Consider the following 21,216-nt stretch of genomic DNA (forward strand, 5'->3'; position numbering starts at 1 on the left):
GCACTTTTGGCATGTTGTTTTCGCTAAAATATGGTCAAAAGTACTGCAAGCCCTTGAACAATGATTTGCAAGCATTAAAAGTGATTTGCAAGCATGAACACTTTAACACTTTAAAGAACTGCAAAACAGATCAACTGCATAGAACCAATCTGTGTGTGCGAAAACAAACTTACTGTTGCAAATGTCCAAATGACGTGTTGTGCACATGGGACAAAAAGTTCCTGAAATAAACCGATATGTATCATTTTTTTCTCTACGCTTACAATTTTGGCACGATTCTCTCACTGACTGAGTTTTGCAAGCGTGATGGAGAGGGAAGGTCCACCACCTTCTTGTAGCCAATCAGATGAGACTCTCGCTGACTCTCCATTTACTCTTAAATGTGTTCTTCTGTTAGTAAATTTGGAGTCTTCTAAATGAGCGCCTGTGTGCACGAGGTTAGTAATTAGCATAATACACGGCCAAACAAGCTTCATTTAAGGGCTTTCCACAAAGTAGCACTTGTACAGAGAAAGTCAATTATGGCACCGAAACAAAAGACAAAGAAAAATAACTTTATCTATAATGAACGTAAGGTTTTGCTGTCGGAGGTGCAAGCCAGGAAAAATGTGTTATTTAAAAGTGTATCCACTGGCATAAAACTCGGTCGGTTGCCGAAGTAAAAAAAAAAAAAAAAGTGGTTTGACATGAAGTTCAAGGCCAAAAGAAGAATTTAAGTTCAGAGGAAAAAAGACACTGGTGGAGGGCAGGGGCCACCTGATCTGTCTGCCTTCGATGAAAGAATGGCTGCAATTAGGTGGCAAGCTTGAGTGGCATTATAGAAAGGAGTGAGGGTGAGAGTGACCTAATACAGGAGAAATTACAACATGATAATTTGTTTAAATCAAAATCTTTATTTTAAGGAATGTATTCAAGTAATCTACTCTAAACCTCCAGCTTTTATAGAACATCCACAGACAGCAGATGCAAGTGAAGCTCAAGTCCAGCCGTCTACTTCCCAATCCACCAGTGTTCATTATACCCCTTCAAAGAGGCGCACCAGTGTATGAGACCTGACCAACGAGGCGCTCGCTAGTCAAGATGCCCTCCTCCTTGCCGTTAAGGAGGTGGCAGCTGGCCTGCGGGAAATAAATGAGTCACTGAATAAATTGTTAGCATTGCTTGGCTGTCACAGAAGTGCATAAAGTGAATAATTATTGTGGCAAATTTCAGTTTTCTGGTACATTTTAATATTCCCTAAAACTTTTTGGCAATTGTTAAAAGCACTTTTACATTATAGAATTCCACTGCAGCAAACTACAAAAGCTACTTAGAAAATAAAATGAGATTTTATACCATTATAAACGTTGTATCAACTGAAGGCGTGCTTGAAGCGCTGCTTGGGCTGGCGCGTGCATCTCGTCACCCACAGGTTCCCGCTGTGTGTGTGGTCCATAAGGAGCAGGTACACCCCGTGCCATTGCGATGTTTTGAGACCATAACCCATCACCTACAGCAAGCATCATATAATGAACCTTTATTTAAATTAACTAAAAATATTCGGGGCACACTTCTACTAACCAAGAAGCCATTCCTTTTCACCACCCCCAGCTTGCAAACGCTGTCCTAAATAACTGTTTTGTAAATTAAAGTAATCGTGAGTTCCTCTGGGCCAGCGTGCAACAACATTTAGTATGTTACAGCATCGCAGACTACTTGAACGTTGATGGAGTGGTATTTTTTCTGTTCACATAGTTTACTGCATTTGCGGATGGTGCTTTGATACGTACATGGGTACGGTCTATTGCACCAATGGTATTATGTATAACACTTATCTTATAGAAGCCCCTCTTAACTACAATCTGGTGTGCCACGTCATGAGGAAATTTGACATAAATTGGCATAAGACTTACAAAAGCTTTTACCAGCTTGTGAATTGCATGGCTTATAGAGGGTTGGGAAATTCCAGCTCCGTCCCCAATTTCTCTTTAAAATGTTCCTGTAGCAAGTAATCCGATAGTACACAGAACTTGGAGATAAGGTGGTATAGGGTGAGAGCGGTTGGTGATGTGGTTTAGGTGTGGTTCCAGTGAGTTGCATAAATCATTAAGGACTTCTCCGGGCATCCTAAAGCGACTGAACAGCCATTCGTCACTCTCAGCAAACATATCTGTGCGCTCTCTAAAGACGCGCTCTCTCCTTAGAGCACGCGACGTGATGTCTTCAAGCAGTACCAAGTGTGCTATGCCTCTAAACACAAGATGAGACACATTAATCACCGTTTATTAGGGGTGTAACGATACGCGTATTCGTATTGAACCGTTCGGTACGACGCTTTCGGTTCGGTACGCGGTACGCATTATGTATACCGAACGGTTCGTTGGAGTATTTAATTATATTTGAAAAAAAAAAAAAAAAAAGATAGAGAGAAATATAATGATATGCGTTCAACAAGGTAGCCCAATAATCCAAACAACGTAACAGGCAACGCCCCTGACACTCCCGAAGAAGAAAAAAACACCATCTTATATGTTTATGTTAGGCTACTCAGCAGGCGCTCGCTCACTCAGTACGCGCTGAAGGCTCGTTGCAAAATAGCCAATGCGTTTAACAGACTAGAAATGAGAAGATCCTCCAATAACCAACAGGTCTGGTGTTTGGGTGCACTTTGGATTCCCTTTAAGCTATAATGGTGATGGCAAGAGAGTGGTGGATAAAAAAACAACGGTATGTCGCATCTGCAACATGACAGGGTACACCAGCGGGAATACAAAAAAAAAAAAAAAACACCAGCGGGAATATCTGGGATATATGCGTCAGTACTATCTGGGAAAAGACGAAAAAAAAGGAGAAACATGCACGCAGCAAACTATCCCTGCAGCATTTAGACACTATAGCTTACAGGGAATCCAACCCAAACACCAGACCTGTTGGTTATTTTAGGATCTTATATTTCTGGTCTGTTAAATGCATTCGACATTTTGCAACGAGCCTTCAGCGCGTGCTGAGTGAGCGAGCGCCTTAGGGGCCGTTCACATATCGTGCCTAAAAACGCGTGGAAAACGCTAATCGCGTCTTTCTCCTCCTTTCCAAAGCGCTCGGGCAGAAGCGCTCATGAGGCGTCTGTCTTTGCTAAGCAACAATGACGTGCTCTCTCCATGAGACGCGGAAATTTCAGCGAAGGATAAATGGATTTGCAGCTCTAAAAATCGCTTGCAGTAGCTCTGCTACTAAATTTATTTCAAAATTGCAATCCATATACAACTATGATCAGCTGATCCTTCATCTTGGCTGAGCTCTCAACGTTGTTACGGGAAAGGATGAAGCTGATTGGTTGGTTCTTGTCACATGACCCGCGGTGCGCTTGCGGCATTCTGAAAAGTTGAGATGTTTTTACATTTTGCTGTATCTAAAACGTACCGAACCGAACCGAACCGTGACATCAGTGTATCGTATCGAACCGAACCGTGAATTTTTGTGAACCGTTACACCCCTACCGTTTATATAAGGATAGATCAGGTGATTGTTGTTTGGGCCTCTAATTATATATATATATGTGAGTTGGTGTTAACATTATTGGATTGGCTTGGCATTACATTTACTTTTCATATAATCTGCATAGACCATTGGGCTGTTAAACATTAGTACAAATTATGTTATGTGACAATGCTCAGCACTAAAGTATCAGAGTGCTATACTTTGTAAAACCTTTTTACTAAACCAATAAAGCTACATAAATCTGAATTTGTCAGTTTTTCAGACCATGTCTCTGTCAACAGTATTTAACACTCAACTGTATAATTTTGAAATTTAAAATTCTAAGTACTTTCATGTGAATGATGAAGCTGTTATAGGAAGCAAGTATGAGCAACAAAATGATTTCTTTGTCCAGATTTGACTAAGGGAAAAACTTACACTTCATATAACTTTGATAAAAATGCTAAACAGCCATCTAGTGGTTGCACAATAGTATTACAGATGATAAATGGTGAATAGGTTACCAATAAGTTAGAGACATGTTAAGCTATATATATATATTTTTAACAAAAATTGAACTGTCTCTGGTCAGTAGAAGGTGAAAATATACATATCTTAAACTAGTGCAGATACTAGGCCATCTTTAAGTATCTTCAGAATGACAATATTACAATAAACTAATACATAGGCTAAATTATATATAATAATTCCCTGTTGAGGAAGAAAAGGATACTACACAACTCAACATTCATTCAGTATGAACACATAGCCTAATGGTACACTTAAAAAGTATCATGTTTTAATCAAGTTGTTATTTATTTATTTTGAATATATGTGTACATTAAAAGTACCATTCTGGCAGCGAGAATGATCTGGAACTAAATTAAGATTAAGATTAACCTCTCCATCACGCTTGCAGAACTCAGTCAGATTGAGAAAATTGTGCCAAAATTGTAAGCGCAGAGAAAAGAAAGACGGAGCTGTACATGTTGGTTTATTTCAGGAACTTTTCGCCCCCGTGCATACCACGTCATTTAGACATTTGCAACAGTAAGTCTTTTCACACACACAGACTTGTTCTATGCAGTTGATCTGTTTTGCAGTTCTTTAAAGTGTTGTGCTTGCAAATCACTGTTCATGCAGTACTTTTGACCATATTTTACTGAAAACAAAATAATTTAAAAAATTAAGCGCAGAAAAATGTAAGTCGGAAGAATGCAGATCATATGTATTTTGCTTTAGCACGAAGCTGCAGTCTCACAATAGGCCTACTTGAATTACAGTTTTATGAGTAACAATAAAATGATGCAAATCATTTTTTTTTCTTACGCGTGAAATGCAATTTACACCTTCACAAAGCTAATCTTGCGCATGCAAAATTAATTTAAGCTTACACTTTTATGTACACTTCCACAACTTCTATTCTGTGTATGCAAATCTTTATGACGTCATTTTACCTTCATAATAATATATATAATTTATACATTTATCATCAGATAAATTTTTATCAGATTACTTTTAGCTCACATAAAAAATCTTAACAATATTAACAAATATTTTTGTCTTCGTTGATGAAATTGACACTGCACCACCACATACAATAAGATCACAAATACCACCTGTCCTTGTGCTCCCTGTGATATAAAACAGTTTAATGTTGTTATATGTAATGTGTCTTAAATCCATTAGGTGGCGACCTAGTGTTTTCTAAGAGTGGAGTTGCAGACACTAAGAAGAACTCGAGTCTACCAGTTCCTAAGACTAGTCACATTGTGCTTGCATGTACAGTCAAAAGTTTGATGTTAATAAAGCTCAGACTTTGAGGAAACTAAGTTGCTTTATTGAAACATCACACTCCCCTGCCCTGAATATTTTGACATATTTGGCAGCGTCTGCCTGAAGAGCCTTGTTCTTCATTCACGCAGTTTCTCTGCACCTCCTTTGCGTTTCTTCTCCATGATCAACCTGAAACCCATAACAGTACAATCCCATATCTGTTCAAATGATATGATTGGGCCAGTCCAGTGTCAATCAAGAAAACAACCAATGGGCCTCTGAGCTACGTGTTTCATGGGCCGCGTCTGTCAGAAGAAAAAAAAAAAAACCTAGCCTTTGTAATATTTTTGACTAAAGTGTTTTGGGCCAGCAGCCCAGTGTCAATTAAAAAAAAACATTGGACTGCCGATCTAGGCCTACCACTTTTCTGGGCCTGGTCATGGGATGAGATCTTTTTTTTTTTTTTTCGCGGTTGGCCCTGTCTGGAGAAACGGGCTGGATTCAGTTGCGGGTTACACTGAGCTTTACTGAACGCAGATAAGACAAGGCAGATGAGTATCGTTCCACAGTTTAGCTCGTTCGACAGCCGATACCCAGAGACATGAGAGCTGGAATCTTCTAGGAGTACTGCATTCGTGAGAACAAGAGGCAGAGCAAAACAGCAAAAGACACTGGAGCCTGAAGACAAGACATGACAAGACAAGACAAGACAAGACAAGACCAAAGACCAGCTCGAGCTATTGGTAAGAGTTACAACAGTCTGGCCATGAACAGAGAAACACAGGGAATTATAAAGGGAAAAAATTGGGAGAGCATTGAGAACAGGTGGCGAACAATTAAGGTTAACAACGGAGAAACAAGGAGGGCAGGGTAAACTCAAATCAAACAGGTGGACACAGAGAGCTGTCAAACCATCCAAACACACACTCACAACCCCAAAAGGCAGGTGATTAGCCCCGAACCCTGACAGGCCCAAAAAAGCATGTCGGCCCACCTGGAAAGTGCCCGGAATGATAGATGGCAGTCCGCCCATGTGTTAACTTGAATTTGTGTAAAAGGCCCTGATGGAGCTTGATGGAAAAAAGATGACCCCAAAAGTCACTCCTTACAACCCAGCTGTACAACACAGAGTAGGCAGAGCTCGAGACTTGATGGATTTTATTTTCCATTTGTTGTTACATTTTATGGTGTTTTTACAGCAAATACTTTTTAATGAGAGGTTGCACTTACAAGGCCCAGATATCTGTCTCAGTAACTTGAAATTGAATTTGAGAATTGAATCTGAATTGTGAGAAGTGAATGTGAAGATATATAGAGTTTAATTTTCAGTGAGGATGAAAATTTTATTGGACTACAATTCAGATTCAGTTTTTGAATAAATACAATTTCAATTTATACAATTCAGATTCAGCTTTTCAATGCAGTGATTCAAATTAAACAATTCACTTTCAAATTATGTTATTCAAATTTAGTTATTCAATGCAATTATTCAAGTTTAGCAATTCAAATTCAGTTTCTGGTGGTACATATTTCAGCCCATAGCTCCTCACTAACTGCAGCTTTCATTTGTCCATTTGTGTCTGAATGGGCGGGACTTAGCCAGAATTAGATGAGCATCAGTCTTTACCTGTATAGTGTTAACTATAGTTTTATATTGCATTAACACTAATTTAACTTTAAGTTTTACATTTTAATTATTTTGGAGCAATAATAATTCCAAACCCTTGTAACTCAGCTGTGAGAAAAGGTGAAGTGTGTGGAAGTCATTAGATTATAAAAATAGATTTCTGAATTAACCGAATAAATTTGTCCATCTTTGTTGCTTTGCTTCAGTTTAACACTTCCTCACATTACCAGGTCACTAGAAGGGAAGGGAAATCACTAGATTTGTAAGAAATATTTTAGCAAAGACAAATGATATGCAATTGCAGAGGGTTTATTAATCTAAATTTGTAGCAATCGTACAAAATATAAATTAATTCTAAAAAACATGAACAAACAGAGAACATAAAAGAAGCCCAAAAGCAGCTCCATCACACAGAACAGAGATTATTGTACAGTCAATGTGTACAGTACTGTATTTACTACTGTAATTAAAGCAGTTTATATGCCAAACACAAGAAAATTACTGTGAACACTGCATGTACATATCCATAAGATAAGTATGGAAAAAAAAATTGCCTGGTAAAAAAAAAAAAAAAAAAAACTGGTAAAAATGGATGTTATCAGTATTTCTTTGTGGTGGGGAGTTTTGCTTTGTTTTCTGAGAAGATGAAGAATAAAAATGAACAATCCTCTATACGTTTTGGGTATTTTTAATAATGTTGCAGATAGTGTGAAGCTGAAACTCACCAGCTCTTCTATCACAGATGATCTGAAGAAGAATCACAGTAGGAGCAGCAAACACTGCAAACACTGCAAACTTAACAATAATCTCGATCACTGCAGGAAAGATGAGAGATACGATCAAGATTAAACACAGACTCAATCTGTGAAACTGGGAATAAGTTAGAGATATTAGAGATCAATTAGAGATATTTGTTTGTAAAGTGTGACATCTATAATTCTGCACTAACACTTAAACACATAAATGTTGAATATCTATGAATTGACCACATTTAAAACATACATCTAAAACAAACATTATTATAATATATTTTTTTTTATTCAAGATGGCAGCGTGTCCACATCTACTTGTCTGTAAGTGCGCATATAGCCGTGGGTTTCTGCTGGATGTCAGCAGAACCACATTTTTAGTGTTAAACTCTGTGCACACAGAAGAGCTGCGCGAACTCGGTCTGCCTCGGAGGCCTACACCATCACCAACCCCCACTACTGCATCTCGCCCAGAGCGGAGGCAGCACATGCCATGTCAGAGGAAGCAGAAGAGGGAAGCACGGAGGTATCCGGGCTAACACAGCTTAAGCTAAACTCCCTCCCGAGTTTGCCCCCCCTCCCCACCATAGAACCCCCCCCCCCCAGATCCCACATCCCTGGTCCTTCCATTCACCCTCCCAGCAACATACGATTACATGCACCTTGTGCAGCATTGGTCTGCTCACTACCTCATTCAGCATAGAACTGACATCATTCTACAACATCATCAGTTTAAATAAAATAAATGCTATTTGAGCCCTTTGTCACTTTATTCCAACTGAATAAGCCTTTTTTTTTTTTGCACTAAAATCTTTTCATCTGCACTGTTTGTTCACTTCACTGGTTTGCAGTCTATCTGCCATGTGGCTTGCTCTGCTTTATTTAGCTTTATTTTTATTTTTATTATTTTATTTATTTATTATTTGTTGCCCTTAATGTATAGTTGTATTTTAAATTTTGTATTTTATATTTGATCTAGATTTTTAGGCTCTACTGTTAGTGTTATCTGTATGCACCATGGGTCTGAGAGTAATGCAATTTCAATTATCTGTATGTATGTACTGTACATGTGGAAGAATTGACAATAAAGCAGACTTGACTTGACTTGACTTGACTTGATTACGGCCATGTATGAAAACATTTTAAATACGTAAATGTTTCTCAATCCTGAACTCATGAATTAGCAGGTTGATCATTTGTGACAAACAAGTGTAAAGCAGTGAAGTGAGAGACTGCTTATGTGTGAGAGAGATGATGAACCTTGTATATCAGCTGCTGTTGGAGTGTGTCTTGATGTCGTCTCGGAGTTTGAGCTGCTGACTGGAGTCAGTTTCGTTAAATCTGAAGCTCCAGAAGTTGAATGTTCAGGTTCATCATCTGCAGGACAGTAATACCACATTTTCATACTTGATAATTACACAACACACAGTTTGTGTCATCATCAGTGTTTACGCTGTCAGTTGTTGGGAAGAGAGTTTCTATATATTTTAAGCTTCCTTTATATGAGAGTGAAACCAAGTGGCAACCTCCAGCTCCCTCTCTTGAAACCAACAGGGAAGTGACTAAAACTGCAATTCATCGACTGGCCACTGGAGACTGGCTCCAAAAGGAAGTCAAAGAAATGTTTACAGCAGAAAAAAAAAAAACGTTTACAGCCTGGTACAAAAAATTATTTTGGTCTATATAGCTAATTAGGCCTTTCATGACAACTGTGAGGGGGGTGGATTTTTTTTTTTTTTTTAACTCATCCATATAAATTATATTAAGCCTTGAAGTTCTGCATAATTAAGGGCTTGGCTATTTGAGTGACAGGTGGATTGCAGCTGCTGTCCAGTTAGGGAGGCATGATTTCAGCAATGAGCTCCTGCCTTTTTGTCCTTTTTCATTGTGGTGGTGTGCTGCCAAAATGGCAATGGCCGGCTCCGCCTACTTTTGGCTTCAAAACTCTCTTCAGAAACCAATTGGTGACAGCGCAGACACTAAGTCAGTGTTTTTTTACAGTCTATAAGTTAAACCATGAACCTTTAATTTGTCCAGTATGAATGATATTATTAATTCTAATGATTCCTGAAACTGACCTCCTACATGTGTCAGACCATCAGTCTATGTAAGAAACCACAAAAACACCTACAAAACAGAAACTTTCTGAAAGCCCCAAATAACCGAACGCTAAACACAAACAGGTCTTTCCCTTCGAAAATGCTAAACATAACACTTATTAACATAACATCTTACTTTTATTGAACACTTTATTTCATTAAAACTACTCTTCATTGCATAAAACACTTGAAATTTTGCTTCCAAGTTTAAATTCCTTCATTATTATATACAATTTCACTTTTAGGTCTGCTAATCTTTACTACAGTTGATTTTCTTTTCTGTCAGACTGGAAGAAGCTTTTGTTCCTCAATGTTCTGCTTCAATGATATTAATAGTCATAGTGTTACTGACTTTATGACATTATGGTCTAAAACTGTCTTGTGGCATTGTTATCTCACCTGAACTCTTGCCAGTATATGTGGTTGAGGTTCGGAGTTGATTTCTTTGAGTAACATTGCATCTCCACTCTCTGTTGTCATCTTCATTCAGGATTGTTGTCTTCAGAGAGATGATACACTGACCTGGAGCCGATATCCGATATCTGGAGTCTGATTTTGTCAGTTTAACACCACCCTGATTCACCCAGAACAACTCAATTCGCTCAGAACGTATCCAGTCGTCACAACTGACCCCAGCATATGAATAAAACTGACAGGAAAAAGTCACAGAGCGGCCTGCACTGATCTCAGTCTGTGAGGATGAAGAAGAGACTGAAACACAAAATAACACACATATCACAGACTCTTCAATCATCATGAGAAGTTAAATGTAGGATTTGCTCTCTTTAAACTGACTACATAATCATTAAATTACCATGAAGAACATGCAGAAAAACACGAGCCTCAGTTCCCTGTTGTTCATTATTCACATATTGTCTGCAGATGTAAAGTCCACCATCTCGTTTTGTGACATTGTTGATGTTCAGAGAGCAGTCAGACTCCAGACTCAGTCTCTCATGTCTCTCTGTGTCTGTCTTCTTTCTCCCTCCAGCAAACAGTTCAACTGCTGATGAATCTCTGAATCTTTCATAGTTCCATGTAGTTGATTTACAGTCAGAAAGAGCATTATTACAGGGCAGACGGACATCTTCACCAGAACTGATGAACACAGAAGTCTCATTCACTCCACTGGAACCTGAAACACAATAGCATTGGAGTGATCATTGTTATATATTAATAAATGAAAAAAATAAAGCATACCAGCGTAAAAAACAACATCATTTTCAGATCATACAGAAAATAGATGTCTTTACCGGTGTGAAGTGAAGAGAGAAAGATCAGTCCCAGTAGACACAAGTGACACTTATCAGCCATCTTCTCTTTATGTCAGTCGTCTTCATCATATTCTCTCAACTCTTTCTTTAAATACTCTGTGGTTTTTAACTTCCGCTGATCTGATCTACTGAGTGTTTATAGTTGATCTGAATCATGCATTGACACAAAAAACTACACAGCAACTATCGATATGAAAATCATTCATTTGTTGTATTCCTGCTAATGATTAAAAAGATTGTGATTATGGAATCAAACTCTGTCTTTATAAAGTTTTACAGTGGTGTTTTCCATCTATTTCGGAGTCAAGACTTTCTTACAATGCTAAGATGGTTGATAGCCATTGTACACTTTCGTTACCAAAATAGTGTATTAATTATAGCAGCTCTTGTGTTTTGAGAGATGTGATCTCACTGTTGAGGTTTGGAAATGTGACTTTGACCGCAGTAGAGCAGTGATCACCTCTGAACCCAAATTAGGCTGATGATGTGAAGTGACATTTCCTGGGTTGCTGCCTCATATTTATGATCTCAACCCTATTCTCAAAACGATCATTTTCAATGACTTGATAGTGAATATTTATATCACATTATCTAAAAAAAAACTAAATAAAAAAGTGCAAGAATTGAATCACTATTATTAATGTATGTTTTATAGTTATATTTAATGGATCACACAACGTGTAAGGACCAAACCAAATCTCCAGCTTCTCTTATTAGAACCAGATTGAAAAAAAGTATGTGCACCCCTGTTTATAGGTGACTCAAAATGAGTGTGGGTGGATTTTTATCATTGAAGGGTGGTTGTGTTCACACACAGTAAACACACATTTATTAAAGTGACGTGACATACAGCCAAGTATGGTGACCCTTAGTGAGAATTTGTGCTCTACATTTAACCCATCACAGCAGTGAACACACACCTGGAGCAGTGGGCATCATTTATGCTGAGGTGCCTGGTGAGCAGTTGGGGTTTCAGTGCAATTCCCAGTGCTCCCCCTTATCGTGGTGGAGGGGTTTGAGTACCCAAATGATCCTATGAGCTGGGGCTATATGCCCCCGGTAGGGTCTCCCAAGTCAAACAGGTCTTAGGTGAAGGGTCAGACTAATAGTGGTTCAATAGCCCTTTTATGAAAATTTAAAAAACAAGGACCTTAACGTTGCCTGGCATGGCACAGCCGGGAGGCCAGGCCTCGTCTCATGGGGCTCGGCCGGGTTTAGACCAAAATAACAACGTGGGGCCAACCTCCCCAGGACACACCATTTGTGGGAGGAATCATAAGGGGCTGGTGCAATGTGGATCGGGCAGAGGTTGAAGGCAGGGGCCCCGGCGACCTGATCCCTGGACAAGGAAACTGGCCTTAGGGACATGGAATGTCACCTCACTGGCGGGGAAGGAGCCTGAGCTTGTGTGGGAGGTTGAGAGGTACAGACTGGAGATAGTCGGGCTCACCTCCATGCACAGCTTGGGTCCTGGAACCACCCCCCTTGAGACAGGCTGGACTCTCTACTACTCTGGAGTTGCCTGCGGCGAGAGGCAGCGGGCTGGTGTGTGGTTGGTCATAGCTCCCCAGCTCAGTCGCCATGTGTTGGAGTTTACCCTGGTGTATGAAAAGGTTGCTTCCCTGCCCCTTCGGGGAGGGGATAGGTCTCTAACTGTCATTTGTGCTATCAGGCCAAATGGCAGTATAGAGTACCCAGCCTTCTTGGGGTCTCTGGGAGGGGTGATGGAAAGTGCACCGACCGGGAACTCCGTTGTTCTGCTGGGGAACTTCGATGCTCACGTAGGCAGTGACACCTGTAGGGGTATGATTGGGAGGAACGGCAGCCACACGAGGATCCAGCTGCTTTTCTGAGGAACACTTGCCAGGTATGGACACTGCAAGAATTTTGTTAGCCCTTAGGCAAGGCCCACGATCGCTGGAGAACTATGTGCATGAATTTTTAGTAAAACAAAATTGAAAATTAACAAACCAGTCTATATTAAACAGTACCCTTCATCTAAAAAGCATGAAGTCATTGATCGAGAATTTTGTTCAGCAAGGAGTCCTCGTACCAGTACATTCACCTTATAACACACCAATTAAACCTATAGCTAAGGCAGACAACAAAACATGGCACTTAACCCAAGACTTAGGGGCTATAAATCAATTGATAACACCATTGGCTCCAATTGTGCCTGATGTGCCACCTGTCATTCATTTTATTGTGGACTCCCCCACTGTCTTTTTGGCAGCTGTCCAGAGGACATTATGACTGATTTGCCCTCTACAGTCTGCATTCTCCAATACGCAGATGATATTTTGATAATGGGTGAAACAAAAGCTCAAGAGGCCTCAAGAGACAAGCTCCAATGGTTTAAGTCCAAAGTTACTTATTTGGGACACATCATAATGCCAGGTCTGAAAACAACATCTACAGATAGGGTCCAGCTGATCAGGAAGATGAAGTCCCCTTGAACTGTACAACAGCTGCAAAGTTTTCTGGGATTAGTCAACTATTGTAGATCCTAGATACCTGACTGTGCATTGCATGACAGGCACATGAGAAGCCTGATAAATCATAAAGCTCCACCTACTAAACTCCTATACTGGACTGAAAAGGCAGACCTACACTTCACTGCATTGAAGCAGGTGATCACCAAGGCCCCAGCTCTGGGCCTACCCGACTATAACAAAGACTTTCACTTGCATGCCCGTGAAACGGAGGGGGTAGCCATAGGCGTCCTGTTGCAACAGCATGGTTCCAAGTATAGACCTTTAGCATGCCTACCTAATAAATTAGATAAGATATTTACAAGTATGTCAGCATGTCTTCTTGCCGTGGCCACAGCTGTTCTGATTGTACAGATGGCTGAGAGAATGGTTCTGTCACATCCATTGATGTTGTATACTTTATATCAGGTAGGCGCAACTTTACATGATATGCAGACACAACACATGACAGTGCAACGACGCTCAGGTTAAGAGGCAACTCTGCTGGCCACCAAAACCTAACTATCCAAACAGACAGTGTCTATTAACCCGGCACTGTTGGGAGTTTTAGGAATGACTGACATGGTAGATAATGTTACAGAACATGATTGCATAATTTAATTGGCTTCCTCATGTTCTTCCAGGACCGATCTTTTGGACTCGCCCCTGGATGCACATATATGTTGATGGGTCATGTTCCAAACCTTCTAATGGCATCTACCTTTGTGACTAAGCTGTGGTGTCAGAGACAACAATAAAACAATAGAAGTTTTTTTTTTAGATTATAACTCCACTCAAGCTGCTGAATTAGTAGCTTTAATAAGAGCACGCGAGCTGATGGCAGAGAAAAGAGTAACAATTTACACTGATTTAAAGTATGCATGTGGGGTGGTACATCACTTGGCCAAAACATGGGAAGCTAGAGATTTCAAAACTGCAGATGGTAAACCCATATCGAATTCAAACCTGATAGGACAGTTGATGAAAGCAGCACAGCTACCTTATGTAATGGCCATAGTAAAGAAAAAGGGTCAGGCAATAGGAGATGAACAGGCTGTAGGGAATAGAAAAGCTGATGAAGCTGCAAAAGGAGCAGCCAAAGATCAGATCAAATTGCCATTTGATATGGGTAACAAAAATCAGGTATCTATGGCTATGCATACAGGTGCTCGTCATATGATTAGAATATCATCAAAAAGTTTATTTATTTCACTAATTCCATTCAAAATTGAAACTTGTATATTATATTCGTTCATTACACACAGACTGATATATTTCAAATGTTTATTTCTTTTAATTTTGATGATTATAACTGATAACTAAGGAAATTCCCAAAATCAGTATCTCAGAAAATTAGAGTATTACTTTAAGACCAATTCAAAGAAAGGATTTTTATAAATCTTGGCCAACTGAAAGTATTTAACATGAAAAGTATGAGCATGTACAGCACTCAATACTTAGTTGGGGCTCCTTTTGCCTGAAGTACTGCAGCAATGCGGCGTGGCTTGGAGTCGATCAGTCTGTGGCACTGCTCAGGTGTTATGAGAGCCCAGGTTGCTCTGATAGTGGCCTTCAGCTCTTCTGCATTCTTGGGTCTGGCATAACACATCTTATTCTTCACAATACGTTAAGGTCAGGCGAGTTTGCTGGCCAATTAAGAACAAGGATACCATGGTCCTTAAACCAGGTACTGGTTGCTTTGGCACTATATGCAGGTGCCAAGTCCTGTTGGAAAATGAAATCTGCATCTCCATAAAGTTGGTCAGCAGCAGGAAGCATGAAGTGCTCTAAAACTTCCTGGTATACGGCTGCATTGTCGTCCCAGACAGCAGTATAGTGTTGGCCCATATCCGGCCCACATCTCGCCCGCATCGATTTCACGCAGGCCGGATCTGGGCCAAAACTGCTTGCTACACAGTGGACTAACACCAGCAGATGACATGGCACCCCAAACCATCACTGCCTGTGGAAACTTTACACTGGACCTCAAGCAATGTGGATTGTGTGTCTCTCCTCTCTTCCTCCAGACTCTGGGACCCTGATTTCCAAGGGAAATGCAAAATTTACTTTCATCAGAGAACATAACATAACAGCAGTCCAGTCCTTTTTGTCTTTAGATGCTTCTGACGCTGTCTATTGTTCAAGAGTGGCTTGACACAAGGAATGGGATATAGCTGAAACCTATTATCTGATTTGTCTCCAAACCTGATTGACCTACTACAGGATGCATACACGAAAGATATAGAATTTATTATGAGTTCAGATCTAAGTGATAATTTTAAGGAAGTTAGGACAGCTAAGGCCAAGTGTGAAGGAAATTATGCATGTGCATTAGCATTATTACAAAGGGGAGTTCTGAAGGAAGAAATAGATGGAGAATGTTGGATCTGTATGCAGCTCCATTCAGCGTGGAAAACACACCCAATAACTAAAGAAACAGTATGTCTTGAAAGAAACAGATGAGATGTACCAAAGCAGATGTCTAAAATTTTACAGATGACAAATAATCTAAGATAATTTTTGTTTTCTCTACAGAATTAAAATTGTTTGTAAAATGGACTACCCTTCAAAGGACCAGCTTTTAATGTACAGTCACATCGAGCAGATTTGTGCATCTGTTCCAACCATGCATTATGTAGGAGTGTCAGATTGTAAGAATACCATAACTAGATTTTCATATCATTTCATATCATTCTTTAATAATTGCATGCCAAAATCAGGAAAAATAGTACCTTTGTTTGGCTCCAAACTCCACCCGATTCTTGTTGTACATGTCCCAAAGTAGGACTGTGGTGATTGTCATATAATTTTAATGTATCATTCTTTAATAATTACATGCCAAATTCATGAAAAATAGTAACGTTTTCACTCTATAGTTATATTGGAAGATTCATAAAATATTACAGTAAAATTGTTTTCTGCAGTCTCCAACAGACTCTTGTTGTACATGTCACAAAGTACCACTGTGTTAATTCTCATATCATTTTACTGTATCATTCTTTAATAATCACTAGCTGTCCTTGCTGTAGTGGGATTTATGGCAAGCCATTTTGACCTTTATTCCTTCACAGGATATGAGTTATTGATATAAAAAAATTCTGTCTTCACTAGTAAAAATGTTAATTCTTGATTCAGGAATCAAATTTCAACTAGTTATATAAAATATAATTCTTTATATTTGTAATTGTATTTTCAGTAGTTAAACATCACCATAGGCTGCCATTCAAATTCAGTTGTTTTTATCAAGAATTAATTTCTTGCTAGTTAAAATTCCAATTGCACATATTAGAAATACAATGCATACTAGTAAAAGCCTTATCATTTTGATATCAGTAATCACATGGTTACTAGTGCAAATGTTAATTCTTTATACTATTAAATTGCTACTAGTATAAATGTTCATTTTTGAGATCAATAATTTGATTGTCACTAGTAACAATGTTCATTTCTGATATTATGAATGTTATTGTTAGAAGTAAAAGAATCGTTTTCTAATATTTGATATCAGAAATACATTTTTAGATATAAGAAATGACAAATGCAACATGTTGAAATAAATTTACAGATATCAGGAATTAACATTTCAACTAGTGAAAAATTAATCTCAAGAATTCACTTTTTACTAGTTAAAAGGTCTAAGCTTCTTCTAGTAAGAATTGCATTACTGATATGTACAATTGGAATTTAAACTAGCTAAAACTCAATTATTGATATTATCAATTTAGTTTTAGTCTTCAGGTTTCTCTGTTTCCAGCTATGTATGTTATGTTTCCACAATGTATATTATGGATCAGTGTTTGCCAGTGTGTTGATTATGTGTCATTATCGGTGTATCTGTACCTGTTTCTCACACACAAAATTATACATTTTGTTGTTTATTTTTATTAATATCAGATTTTATATGTTTACCTTGTTTTGGGGTAACTAACAAGTTTAGATCTTTACTATCTTTATGTTTTATGTTTGACTCAACACTTTGGTATTTATCTGTTTCCCTTATGTGTATTTTAACGTCTTTAGTCTTGATTTTTGTACTTGAGACTTTGCTGCACAAAAAAAAAAAAAAAAAAAAAAAAAAAAAAGATAGATAGATAACAGTGCATATTTATGCAAAATAGGATTTCAGTTACATTAAAAACCACCAGAAAGTGATCAGGCTAAGAAATCTTACTTGCTATCCCTATCAAGGAGGCAGCAGGTCATTCTTAGTTTGAGTTGGAATAAGGAGGTGAAGCTGAGGAGCTTCAGGACCATGGACAGCAGCTGATCCAGAGCACAGAGTAACAATGGATCTGACACCAAAGCAAGAACAGGAATCCATACATCCTTGTCATGAATTAATAGTTGGTTCACTGCTGCATTTTATCAAATCTTTTTATGGGAAAGTAAACAATCATCAAACTTCGAAAAAAAATAAAAAATTAAAAACAAAAATAAAAAAAGTAATTCATCAATGTATTAAATTATCAAAAAAGGATTCCGGTCAGTTCTGAAATGACTTCAATGTTTTCTATGACATGCCCGAACCAATAAAAACATTCATAAAAAAAAAAAAAAAATATATATATATATATATATATATATATATATATATTCAGCTGTCAGGCGTTAAAAACGTTGTTATGTCGAGTATTATGTCTCCATTTTTGGAGTGGAGTTATGTGTGTGTCTCGTCAGCACTGATTGTTTCATGTGGGTGTCTCCATTAATTGTTCATCAGCTAAAGATTCCACTCATTACCTGCTCCCTATTTATTGCCCTGTCTTTCATCTTGTGTTTGTCAGATTGTTGTTTGAAGCTTCCTGTGTGCATGCCTGGTTTCTTGTCCCCGTTTCTGCCTTTCTTCACTACGTTGGATCATAACTCTTCTGGTACCCCATCCACTCACCTCTCCACCGAATCGCTCATCTCAGTACTTTCGTCATGCTCTCCTGCGGTCTCATTTCACTGCAACTTCCTGGCCACCTGTGACTTCATCTCTCTTTATCCTGTTGCTCCTGCTAGTTTTCTTCTGTTCATTTATTTATCTACTCATTAAAATTAATTTGCATTTGCTTCACATTACAACTATCTACACAGTCCACTTTCTTTTTCAAGTATTGACTGTTTCAATATGTATGACACAAAAATACTGAATATATATATTAATCAATATGTAGCCTAAACTTAAAGCCTTTGTTATAATTTTGCTATTTAATCTTAAATGTGAAATAAAATTAGGCAATCTTAATCATCCAGCTATTAATATTCAGTAGCATGTGCAAAACATTCACTTTTACAAACACACTGTGATCATTCATTTCATTATGTGCAATACATGACTTAATCACATTGCTTTGCGCTAGCACAGATCAATTATGCAGCTTTGTTCAATAGAGAAACAGTGTAAGTTATTTAAATGTCTCATTTTTCACTTTGTCTTTTGAGATACAAACCCCATTCATTTTTTATTTTTTCTTCTCACATTTAAATTTTATAAAAAATATAAGTGTTAAAACATAAGGCCAGTTTGGCCTAGTTGCTATTGAGCAAAACTGACTTGATCATAAACTGAAAATGTCAAAAGGATGAAAAAATGGGTGAGTTCGTTTTTATTTTTCTTCAAATATATGTGACTGTGTTGTGCTTGATTTTGATTAATGTTCAGTGCTTCATTATTAATGAATATGATTATTTAAATTAGCTTCATGAGAATATGACTACAGATTACATTGAATTAAATTCAGGTGTGTTCATATGCAAAGTAGTTTACATGTCATTTGCAGTGTACAGCAACATGTGTACAGTTGGTAATGTATGCAGTTTGTTATAAGAACAGAGCAATATTAAACAGGTGATCAGTATTTAAGTGAACAAAAACATTGATTGCATGTTTTATTTCCAATTAATCAAATTGTCTTCAAACCATTTTGAAAAGTAAGGACTGTAGTATAACAGTTTTATTTGTAGTATTTAAGCACATTTTCTTTTTACATTACATTCAATGGTAAGCCTGAAGTTTAATAACTCCTGTATAATAGAAGGTATGTATGTTCACTTCTCAGACAAAAATAAACCAAACTACAAATATTTTGGTTTTACAGTGCAGAAAAAATATTTATCATTTGAGGACATTTTGAAACACATCCAAGAGCTTCAGAAGTCATCATCTTAGCAGAAATCAGGGGAATGCCTTCTGCAAGACCACAAGTTCTGGGCAGAACACAGTTTACCATATACATCCCCAAATAGAGGAGTTAAAAAGGGCATACAAAGAAGGTGGAAAGGAAGATGCACCAGAGAGTGAAGGTGCACAAGTGAAAAAAGTTATGCAAGACATGAACGAATTTAAAAGCAGAAGAGAGAAAGAAAGAATCTGAAAAAACGAAGAGTTTGGGCAGATGGATGTTAAGAAAGAGGACTCAAAGGAGTCAAAGGAGTTGAAGAAAGCGCTACAAGAGGAAGATGGAAAGGAAGATGCACCAGAGATTGAAGCTGTAAAGAGGAAGAAGTTACACAAGACATGACAACATTTCACTAGGAAAAGAAAGAATTCAGTCATCTGTACAATCCATCCACATTGCAGTTTTGCTTTTACAGGCCACAGGGTTAAAAAACAAGGATAAACCAGGAACTCGCCTGTTTTTAAATGCTCTGGCTACTGCTTGTTCACTGACTGCCCAGTAGAAGTTGATGTTGTTGTTCACAGTGAGAACTCGCTTAAAGCACAGGTGTCCTTCAAAGGTGACATGTTAGTGCACGGTAAAACAGAGCTGCAAAGATGACCTGTAAGAGCTGATGAAGTCAGGAATTGCAAACAACACTACCAAGGGGACTTTGTTTTAAGAAAATGGAAAACATGAAACAATCAGTATTTGAGTCTGGCTGTCAAGATGAGGCACCATCACCAGGTATTCTCAAATCCATTTCATGGAGACAAAGAATGAGGGACAGGAAACATAAGAATGAAACTCTCAACCTCCAGATGATGGTAGAAGAAGAAAAAAGGATGAACAAATGAGGTTATCCAGAAGGTGATCCTCCATCCTAAGGGTGTGATGCTTTGGTCAAAGGAAAGCACTGACATATTCCACCAAAGATGTAAACCTTTTTCATAGGGTCCTATACTTACGTGGCTGATATTCACTCCATGAAAACCCATCTGATGCTTCAGCCAGATCCCACCCGTCATTACAGACTGAACCCCACTCTCCATCATCAATTATATTTTATTTATTATAAATCTTTAACAAAACAGGTTTTACTATAAAATTGGTATAAAATTAAAGCCTTATGTCTAAATAAGATATGTTCCAAATTTGAAGTTGGTGTGAAAAAAACAAAGAGATTCCTGTGAGATTTTATTTAGGGTGCCATACCACAAACAGCCACCGGGTGCTATCCCAAAAAAAAAAAAAAAAAGAATGCCGTTTTCTGTCACAAATGTCTAAATTTCTCTGTCAATCCTGCTTCTCTCTCTCTCTCTCTCTCTCTCTCTCTCTCTCTCTCTCTCTCAAATAATTAAATAAATAAAACACCAAACATGGGATCCAGAGACTCAGACCTTTCCAATTATAATTGCCAAGATTATAAACATTTTAATTTTAAAAGAACAAAATGCTTTTTGTAATATGTAAAATGGTTCACAGGATGAATCTTGGGCTTCTTAGCTTTTAAATGATATATCATTTATGATAATTACTAAAAGATTTGATATTTAAAAATGTAATATTTAAGAAATATGTTTACAAATCTATTTATTGTGACTTTGTATTATTTTATTGT

General features: G+C 38.0%; 1 protein-coding gene across 1 annotated transcript in view; it reads right to left on the reverse strand.

Moving 5' to 3' along the window:
• LOC127952595 (contactin-3-like) overlaps positions 1-21,216 on the reverse strand; it is a 271,167-nt gene that overhangs the window by 209,881 nt on the left and 40,070 nt on the right. The window lies entirely within an intron of this gene.

This window comes from Carassius gibelio, chromosome B3, assembly GCF_023724105.1.
Source record: "Carassius gibelio isolate Cgi1373 ecotype wild population from Czech Republic chromosome B3, carGib1.2-hapl.c, whole genome shotgun sequence".
Classification (NCBI taxonomy): Eukaryota; Metazoa; Chordata; class Actinopteri; order Cypriniformes; family Cyprinidae; genus Carassius; species Carassius gibelio.